At 40.5% G+C, this 9,859-nt stretch overlaps 1 non-coding gene across 1 annotated transcript; it reads left to right on the top strand.

Moving 5' to 3' along the window:
• The first annotated feature begins 342 nt into the window (after positions 1 to 342).
• On the top strand, positions 343 to 453 carry Mir2999 (microRNA mir-2999). The gene has a single exon (NR_107479.1). It is a non-coding gene; the product is annotated as a microRNA mir-2999 (primary transcript).
• Positions 454 to 9,859: the final 9,406 nt, after the last annotated feature.

The raw sequence follows: 9,859 nt of genomic DNA, 5'->3' as shown, positions 1-9,859 counted from the left end.
ATTTCTGCCACTCACCTAAGTAATTAAAAAATATACCAGTAAAAATCATAAAATGTTAAAACAAATTTCTTCAAATCGTGTTATATCAGTATACACGTCAATTATTGATGAAATTATGTAACAATTGACAAAGTTATTAACAAAAAACCTGCATCGCGGTATTAAAGTTCCCAAATATTTGATTATATATACTTTCAACTTTGCAATTCTCTCGGAAGTGTATTCTTTGGTGTGAAGTTACAACTGCCACGTCTGATACCCCTTATAGGAGTCTCGTGCAGCGAGTAGCATCACGCATTCGTTGCCAGGTATTGCTCCTTGTAACGGGCGCACACAGACGATCGCCCGCGCGGCTGCGACGGACTAGACGCGCATTTTCCTCGGGCTGCTGTTGAACCTTGCGCAGTTTCAGTTATTTGTTTAGTTATTGTTTTAGTTATTACGTTGTGGGGGTGTCAGGTTATTTTCGTTACGAATTTTCTAGATTCCGCTCTCAAGCCGCGCTCAAGGCCCGCGATAAAATCTATGCAATAGCTTGAAAAAACTTATGCGCCCTCGTAGCCACTTGACAAAAAGTGAGCCGTAAGCTTCTCTTCCGATCTAATCAAAGATTGAGCTAAAAATCCGGAGTCCTTTATCCCCTGTTGCTGACTGGTCAAGCCTTTGTCACGTAAAACAATCAATGTCTTCACGATAATCTTAATCTGAGAAGTATGGATACCTGTATCATGAAGTATTTATACCACAATATAATCTAACTATAGTCGGTAGAGCGGAAAAATAGCTAATTACGCACCAAACAGATTGTAATTACGAAAATAAATGTGAGCATTAACGAGGCAAAACTTGAAAGATGCAATCTGTATTTACGGACAGAGACGTTGTATAGAATTTAGGACCTCTTGTGAGTCCGCGCGGGTAGGTACCACCGCCCTGCCTATTTCTGCCGTGAAGCAGTAATTCGTTTCGGTCTGAAGGGTAGGGCAGTCGTTGTAACTATACTGAGATCTTAGAACTTATATCTCAAGGTGGGTGGCGCATTTAAGTCGTAGATGTCTATGGGCTCCAGCAATCACTTAACACCAGGTGAGCCGTGTGCCCATCCACCCATCTAAGCAATAAAAAAAAATCCTCCCACGTCATGCCCAAGACACTTAGCTCCTGTTCCAACGAGCGACGCCAAGTTGTTCTGGGACGTCCTCTCTTCCTTTTTCCAGACACTTTCCATGTCAGTGCTCTCTTTGATATATGGGTATCGGGCTTCTCAATATGTGACTAATCCAATGCCACTTCCGAACATGAGATAGTAATAATTAATTTAATTACGTCAAGGGCTCGCGAATGCAGACGAAACAGAAACTACTTAATACTCTTTTACATTCTTCAGAAGTTGAGAATTCATTTAATTCTCGTCGCCTATTTATAGTCAATGCTCGGAATCGAATTAGGAATGTCTACAAGTTGAAAATGTACGCGATTATAATTTATTATGAATAAATGAAATATTATAAACGCATCGGCGAGCCGCTCCGACAACGCCAGTGGCAATGGCGTTTGCTTTGTTGAGTTCGGGACGGGGCAGCGTGGCATCGATATCGATAATTATTGTTTTTATCGTGTTCAGTTTTAATGCGGAATGCTTAAATGATATTGTTTCACGACTGCTCTGCCAATCCGACTAGAGGAACGCATAAATACCTCATGCCAGTTGTAGAAAGGATAATAACATTTATTATGACTAACTACTTTTTTGTTTTGACTTTTTTACTGGTGGTAGGACTTCTTGTGAGTCCGGACGGTTAGGTACCACCACCCTGCCATTTCTGCCCTGAAGCAGTAATGCGTTTCGGTTTGAAGGGTGAGGCTGACGTTCTACTATAATACTGAGAGAACTGGTGTTTACTGGGGTAGGAATTTTTGTGAGTCCACACGGGTAGGTACCACCGCCCTGCCTATTTCTGTCGTGATGCAGTAATGCGTTTCGGTTTGAAGGGTGAGGCAGATTATATACTTGAGACCTTAGAACTTATATCTCAAGGTGGGTGGCGCATTTACGTTGTAGATGTCTAGGGGTTCTAATAACCACTTAACACCAGGTCGGCTGTGAGCTCGTCCATCCTTCTAAGCAATAAAAAAAAACTGACTACTGACCAAATAAATTGGCACTGGACGCCTTTTATTTTGTGAACATCTGCTAAGGAAGAATTGTGTAAATTCCATATCCAAGAGGCTAAAATAAGGGATGAACGATTATACGGATCCATCAGTAGGAAGCATGAACTTATATATACTTACTTTTAGTTACAAATAAATGTACACCATTACAGGGGTATTCCAAAATTAACTCCTCAAAAAGTAGATTAAGTTATTCAATTTTATTGTTATTGTTTAGTTGGTTGGACGAGCTCAAAGCCCACCTGGTTTTAAGTGGCTACTGGAGCCCATGACATCTACAAAGTAAATGCCGCCGCCCATCTTGAGATATAAGTTCTAAGGTCTCAGTATAGTTACTACTGCTGCCCCACCCTTCAAACCGAAACGCTTTACTGCTTCACGGCAGAAATAGGCGGGGTTGTGGTATCTACCCGTGTGGACTCAGAAGAAGTTCTACCACCAGTAATTACGCAAAGTATAATTTTGCGGGTCTGATTTTTATTACACCATTATTTTTAATGCCCTTGTATGCAGCACACGGCCCGCCTGATGATGAGTGGTTACCGTCGCCCATGAACTTCAGCAATGCCAGGGGCAGAGCCAAGCCGCTGCCTACAGCCTAATACTCTCCACAAGCCTCGTTTGAAGAAGGACATGTCATAGCGCTCGGTTTATACTTGTAGCATAATTTCATTATTATCGAAATTGAAGCGGCTCGCTTAGTACGTATTATTTTAGCTAGTTCATATACCAATCAATTATATTAAACTAAATCAAGTATTTCGTAATAATTTTTTTTATCGACAAATACATCGTAGCATCACTAAGCCTGGAAGCAGCAGACTTCCTTCATACTCGCGAGCACTCGTTCGTACCGTGCCTTTGTCGGGTACAATTGTCGGCAAATTAGAAACGAATTGAGTTATTTAATATCAACCGGTTATAAGGAACTGCTTTATTGTTTATTAATGACTTCATTACGCGGTATCCGAGACAATAGCTTGTTTTCTAGATTACAAGGCTTGTTTTCGGAAAGCTATTTCAAGGATTTTTTTTTTGCTTAGATGGTTGGACGAGCTCACAGCCCACCTGGTGTTAAGTGGTTACTGGAACCCATAGACATCTACGACGTAAACGCGCCACCCACCTTGAGATATAAGTTCTAAGGTCTCAAGTATAGTTACAACAGCTGCCCCACCCTTCAAACCGAAACGCATTACTGCTTCACGGCAGAAATAGGCAGGGTGGTGGTACCTACCCGTACGGACTCACAAGAGGTCCTACCACCAGTAAAACTCTATTACATGCCAAATTATTTAACGAAATTGCGTGTTTAAGCATTTGTAATTTTTCACTTTTTAGAACTACTTAATATTCCTCTGATTTGAATTTGCAGGATAAAGACTCATGTTTTAATTTATCTCGTCCGTTGTGTATACCATTTAACTCTGATCTGTTTATATATATTTGTGAACAATAAAAAAATTATCAAAAATACTTTAGACATTATATTTTCGACCAATGAGCACACGGGAACGTTGACCCCAAACGTCAGTTGATACTTGAGCGCGCAATGTATGAATCTAAGTTTTTATTTTTGCGACCTCACTTATACAGCGAAGCGGTACTAAATTAGAAACCTAATCTATACATATAAATAAAATTGGAGTGTCTGTTTGTAATATTGAAATAACCGCTTTTTGTTACATGCATATGAATATATATACGGTACATACACCAAAATAACATTTTTTACAATTTTTGTCTGTCTGTCTGTCTGTTTGTTCCAGCTAATCTCTGGAAAGGCTGGATCGATTTTGACGGGATTTTCACTGACAAGTAGCTGATGATATAAGGAGTAACTCAGGCTACTTTCTTTAGACAGGCTTCGCCCCGCGGCGTCACCCGCGGTACGACAATAGCCGCGGGTAACATCGCGGAACTCAACTATCATCAAAAATAAAATGTAATGTTTCGGAAGCGAAGCGAGGACGGGTCGCTAGTATATAATAATAATAACAAAGTAATACACGGTCATCCGATCCCAATTTCGGATTGCCTGTGTTATAGGTACCAGAGACTGATAAACATACTTATATATGTTTAAATGCATGGATAATAAACATCCATACAAAGAGTGAACAAACATCACACAATGCTCGCCCGATGCGAGAATCGAACCCAAGACACAACATTCAGAGCCGGTAACTATTGCACCGCTGAGTCAGTAAAATTTAAACGTTAAAAAACCATTTTAATAAATAGTTTTGGCTTAATAGCCAAGGACAAACAATTTTCATTTTTGTAAGTTTATTGTGAATGTGTAATGTAATTAATACAAACAACAGATACTACACGACTTCCCCCAAACACTTTTCGTTAGCAGAGCGAGGATGATCACATCTGAAAATTGAGTCCGCGCGGGTGGGTACCACCACCCTGCATATTTCTGCCGTGAAGCAGTAATGCGTTTCGATTTGAAGGGTGGGGCAGCCGTTGTGGATGTCTATGGGCTCCAGTAACCACTTAACACCAGGTGGGCTGTGAGCTCGTCCACCCATCTAATCAATAAAAAATAAATAAAAAATGCTGTTTTGTTAATTTTGTGTTTTTTTTTAGATTTAAATGTCTAACGGGAGCTTAGTGAACGCTTAGCACAAAGATGCACAATGTGGAAAATGAAACAAAATCACCGGACGTAAATCTAGGGGCTCTTCCGATGCGTCCCTAGAAGTTTCAATGATTTCCCACCTTTTTTGTGCGCTTTGACAAGTCCCGCTGCAAACAAGATTTGAAGCTTTAGGCAGCAGCTTGGCTGTGCTTTTTTTTGTTGCCCTTGTAGGCAGACGAGCATACGGCCCACCTGATGGTGAGTGGTTATCGTCGCCCATAGACTTCAGCAATGCCAGGAATAGAGCCAAGCCACTGCCTACCGTTAGCCTGACATCGTTGAAAGATGGTGACCACCTACCGTCCGATAGGCCATATACTCGTTTATCTATAAAGCCAGTAAAAAAAGATGCGTTTCTATATACTCGTAACAATAATTGAAGATTTTATAAACTCGACTAGAATCAAAACGCCATACTGGAAAATGAAACGATTTCCCCAGAAATGTATCCTAAAGTCAGATGATTTTTTAATATGTTCCAAAAAATTAATCTAGTATTGTCGTATTAAGATTACTATCTACCCTACGCCGGTCTATTTTCGAGATTTATACCCCAATACACAAAATATTCTTTAATTTACAATGTTAGTTTTGCAAAACAAAGAATTCTTCGTCGGCAAGCCAAACACAATGTTTCGATTATAAATTAAAATTCTAATAAAGTCCACTATGTAGTGTTTCGTGAAAGCGACTTTTTCCAGAGGAATTCGGTAACAGCACTGCTCCGTAGATTTATTTAGCCTCGGTGCTGTTGCAAACCTGAAAATTGGACTTGTGTAATCAACAGCTTGCTATAGAATATTCCAGACCTTCGAAGATTTATATGACCGCCTAGAAAACTAACAAAAGGAAAACCAATATTTTTTATTGCTTAGATGGGTGAATGAGTTGGTGTTAGATATCAAAAACGTAAATGCTGCCACCCATTTTGTGACACGAGCTATGAACTCTCAGTTTTAACAGTAGAATGGCTGCCCCACCCTTCAAACCGAAACACATTACTGCTTCACGGCAGAAATAAGCAGAGTGGTGGTGCGGGACCCACAATACGTCTAATTTTAGGTTCGACTTTAAAAACCACGGTCAGAAATCCACCTAATGAATATAGATTTCCTTGAAATTAAATGTGCCAACTGTTTTTGACTGCTTAATTAGTGTCAAACGGGTACTAAAACCGATGGAAGACTGGGGCTTATAAATAATGATATTTCCATATGATTAATTCGATGCCTCTATTGCTATAATGATGGGCAACGTGAACGGAAAAAGATGTGCTGGGCGAAGAAAAAAGTAATGGCTCCGTCGAACAGCTGTTCCGGCTGGCTGCTGACAGAAATTAATTCAGGAAGCTAACGGCCAACCTTCAGGATTGAAGAGGCATTGGAAGAAGAAGAAGAAGAAGAAATTGCTATCCAGTGATTCAAACGGGTATAGCAGGAAAATGATTCCAAAAAACTGGTAGTAGAGTTAGGTAGAAAAATTAAACTAGGCAAAATACTGCTACGGAAATGATAGTAAATTTACTTGCAAATACCGATTTCGCAGATCCGTATCTTTCGATTTATATACAACAAATGATATTAAGGCTTTGCCACTCTGACTGCTTTGAAACTACGTCTCTTTCTCCCAATACAATTAAGAAAATTAAATGACAATTCCCTAATAAACACGAGGTACCCGCCGAAAAAATATCCGAACAACAACTCCCAAGTTATCCTTGGAAACTCATAATTCAGTCGCCATAATAGCCCGGTGTAAGTTCGGTTTCTTGAGGAGCAGGGAACAATGCCAAGAGTTATGGCCGCCTCGTCCGGGGGAAGCAGGAAACGAAGTAAAAATGTCCAACCGTTGCTCTATTCGCTGCGGAGAGAGATGTGGTGGCGCAAACGATAGTCGAGAAAGGCGCGTTTATTTAAACTAGAGGTCCCGCAATAGTCGAAATTCAACTATAATTAATTGGAATTGTAAGTTTGTACACTATTATAATTGTATTTTATACTTCTATAATCACAAATTTTGCCAAGACTACACTATAAAAAATATTAACAAAGACAAAATATATTTAATATATTCACAATTTGACAACAGACGTCAAGAACAAAAGTTTGACAATAAATAGTATGCATACCTGTGTGCGTCAAATACATAGTATGTAGTGTGTGAAATGTTTTCTTTATTGACTTAATGTATCTCTTATGCGTTATTTTTAAAAAATATTAGCATTGTGCACTTCTTTTCTATATTCTCTATAAGTGTGGAAAATTTCATACTCTTCCGTCCGTGCAATTTTCGTAAAAAGGGATACAAAGTTTTTGCTTCACGTATTAATATATAGATCAAACGCTCAGATCGAATATTTAAAACCGACTGCGAAACTAAAACGCAATTTTTCACGTAATTCTTTTACATTAAAATGGTAACATAAAAGTTTTGTACCTAATTTAAACTATTTTTACTATGTCACGGAGACTGTCTGTCTGTTTTTACTGGTGGTAGGACCTCTTGTGAGTTCGCACGGGTAGATACCACCATCCCGCCTATTTCTGCCGTAGAGCAGTAATGCGTTTCGGTTTGAAGGGTGGGACAGCCGTTGTAACTATACTGAGACCTTAGAACTTATATCTCAAGGTGGGTGGCGCATTTACGTTGTAGATGTCTATGGGCACCAGTAACGGAAAAAAAAACGGAGGACTTCCGAAAAAATCTACGAAATAGTCGAAATGTCAGTGGTCGTAGTGTTAAAAGAGAATAAAATTATTAGACACTAGCTGACCCGGCAGACTTCGTAGTGCTTCAATCGATAAATAAAAGACCTAAACTTAATAAGATTAAAACAAACAAAAGGAATTCGTCCGCCGGGGGACACATCAAAAGGAAAACAAAATTATTATTTTTATTTAATTCCGAACATTTTCATATGTATCTACCTTTTAAACCTTTTCTGGACTTCCACGAATAATTCAAGATCAAAACTAGCCAAATCGAGACTAACGAACAGCAATTCATTTTTAAATATTATATAGATTATGACGTAGACCTAGACATGATGAAAAGTTAGGGCAATACTGAAGTTCTTATCTACAAAAGTCATCGCAGAACAAAATTATAATTTTTATTTAATTCCGAACATTTTCATATTTATCTACCTTTTAAACCTTTTCTGGACTTCCACGAATAATTCAAGACCAAAACTAGCCAAATCGAGACTAACGAAAAGCAATTCATTTTTTAATATTATATAGATTGTGACGTAGACCTAGACATGATGAAAAGTTAGGGCAATGAAGTTCACAAGCTCTTTATAGTTCGAATTAAAGTCTTTTCACTTCACAATAGTTTATTTAAATGTTATAACAAATCAAAACAGAAAATTTCCGGGTGTACTAAAATAAAACTTAAACATGAGATCGCGTGATATTGAGACGTGGTGGCCGAGTTGAAATTGCGCGTGCGTTCGCCGTCAGATCGTGGCTCGACTAGTCGCTGCGACCGAGCGCAAGCGATTTTGTATTTTACAATACGAGTACTGAGCACACAGGTATCGTTCCTACACTACTCCCCCGCTGAGACCGAAGGTTATTGAGGTCGATAGTAGTCTGGAAAGTGAACGGCCCGGCCTGATCTCGTCTTCATTGAAGGGGTTGGATCAACTGCAGGTGGAATAGTGCTGATGTTGGTGTTCCCCGTTTTGGCATCCTCTTTGGCCATGTGTGCTGCTTTCAGGCGGTCAATGGAAACAGTCGTTTCTCTTTCGTTTGTAAGAATTTTAAGTTTTGTTTCCTCTTTCAATGACTTTATAGGGGCCGGTGTATGGAGCTTCCAGTGAACGCCTGACTGCATCTTGCCGGAGAAACACGTACTCTGCCGTTGCCAGGTCTTTTGGTATGTAGAATGTTTTCTGACCGTGTCTACTTGCAGGTTCTGGAGACAGCTTTGCCATTTGGAGTCTGAGTCGCGATGCGAAGTCGGTTATGTCGAGTGCTGGTATGGCGTTGGATGGTACGAAGAATTCGCCTGGCAGTCGTAAGGGTTCCCCGTAAACCAACTCCGCTGCTGAAGCTTTGATGTCTTCCTTCCATGCGCTACGGATCCCCAGGAGTACGAGAGGTAGAACTTCCGTCCAACTGGAGTTCTGGTGACATCTAATGGCCGCCTTCAACTGTCGATGGAGCCGTTCCACCATCCCATTGCAGGCTGGGTGATAGGCTGTGGTAGGACGATGCTGTGTACCCAGAATGTTTGTGACGCTGCGGAAGAGCTCGCTTTGAAACTGACGTCCTCTGTCCGTCGTGACGCGATGTGGGCAGCCGAAGCGGGACACCCAGCCAGCGACGAAGGCGCGGGCACATGCTTCCGCCGTGATATCTTCGAGAGGGTATGCCTCAGGCCAACGAGTAAAACGGTCGATGACTGTGAGACAGTACCTAAAGCCACCTGAAATCGGTAATGGTCCCACGATGTCTATATGGACATGAGAAAAGCGTTGGGAAGGAACAGGAAAAGTAGAAGTGGGTGATTGGGTATGGCGGTGGACTTTGTTTTTCTGACAATCTGTGCATTCACTGACCCACTGTCTGCAATCTTTCTGTGCTCCAGGCCAAATAAACCTCCTCGTAACCATCCTTGCAGTGGCTTTTGCACCTGGATGGCTCAGTTTATGAAGCGCGTCAAAAATAAGTTTCCTGAAAGCCACTGTCATATATGGTCGTGGATTTGGTGTGGAAATATCGCAGTAAATTTCCTTGTCGGAGTCTGGTATTTTAATTTTCTTCAGATCTAGTGCTGAACCTTTCTGTAGCAGCTGTTGTAATTCTAGATCCGAGTCTTGTGATGCTGCGAGTGCGGTGTAGTCTATAATGCGACTAATTTCCTCTATGCGGGAGAGCGCGTCAGCTACAACGTTTTGGCTTCCTTGGATATACTGGATATCCGTTGTAAATTGCGATATATAGTCCAGATACCGAAATTGCCTTGGAGAGCATTTTTCACGATTATGTGAGAAAGCAAATGACAGGGGCTTATGATCCGTAAAAA

Source organism: Bombyx mori, chromosome 16 (assembly GCF_030269925.1).
Source record: "Bombyx mori chromosome 16, ASM3026992v2".
Lineage (NCBI taxonomy): Eukaryota > Metazoa > Arthropoda > Insecta > Lepidoptera > Bombycidae > Bombyx > Bombyx mori.
The sequence above is the reverse complement of the archived record's forward strand: the minus strand, read 5'-3'. Positions and strand labels throughout refer to the sequence as shown.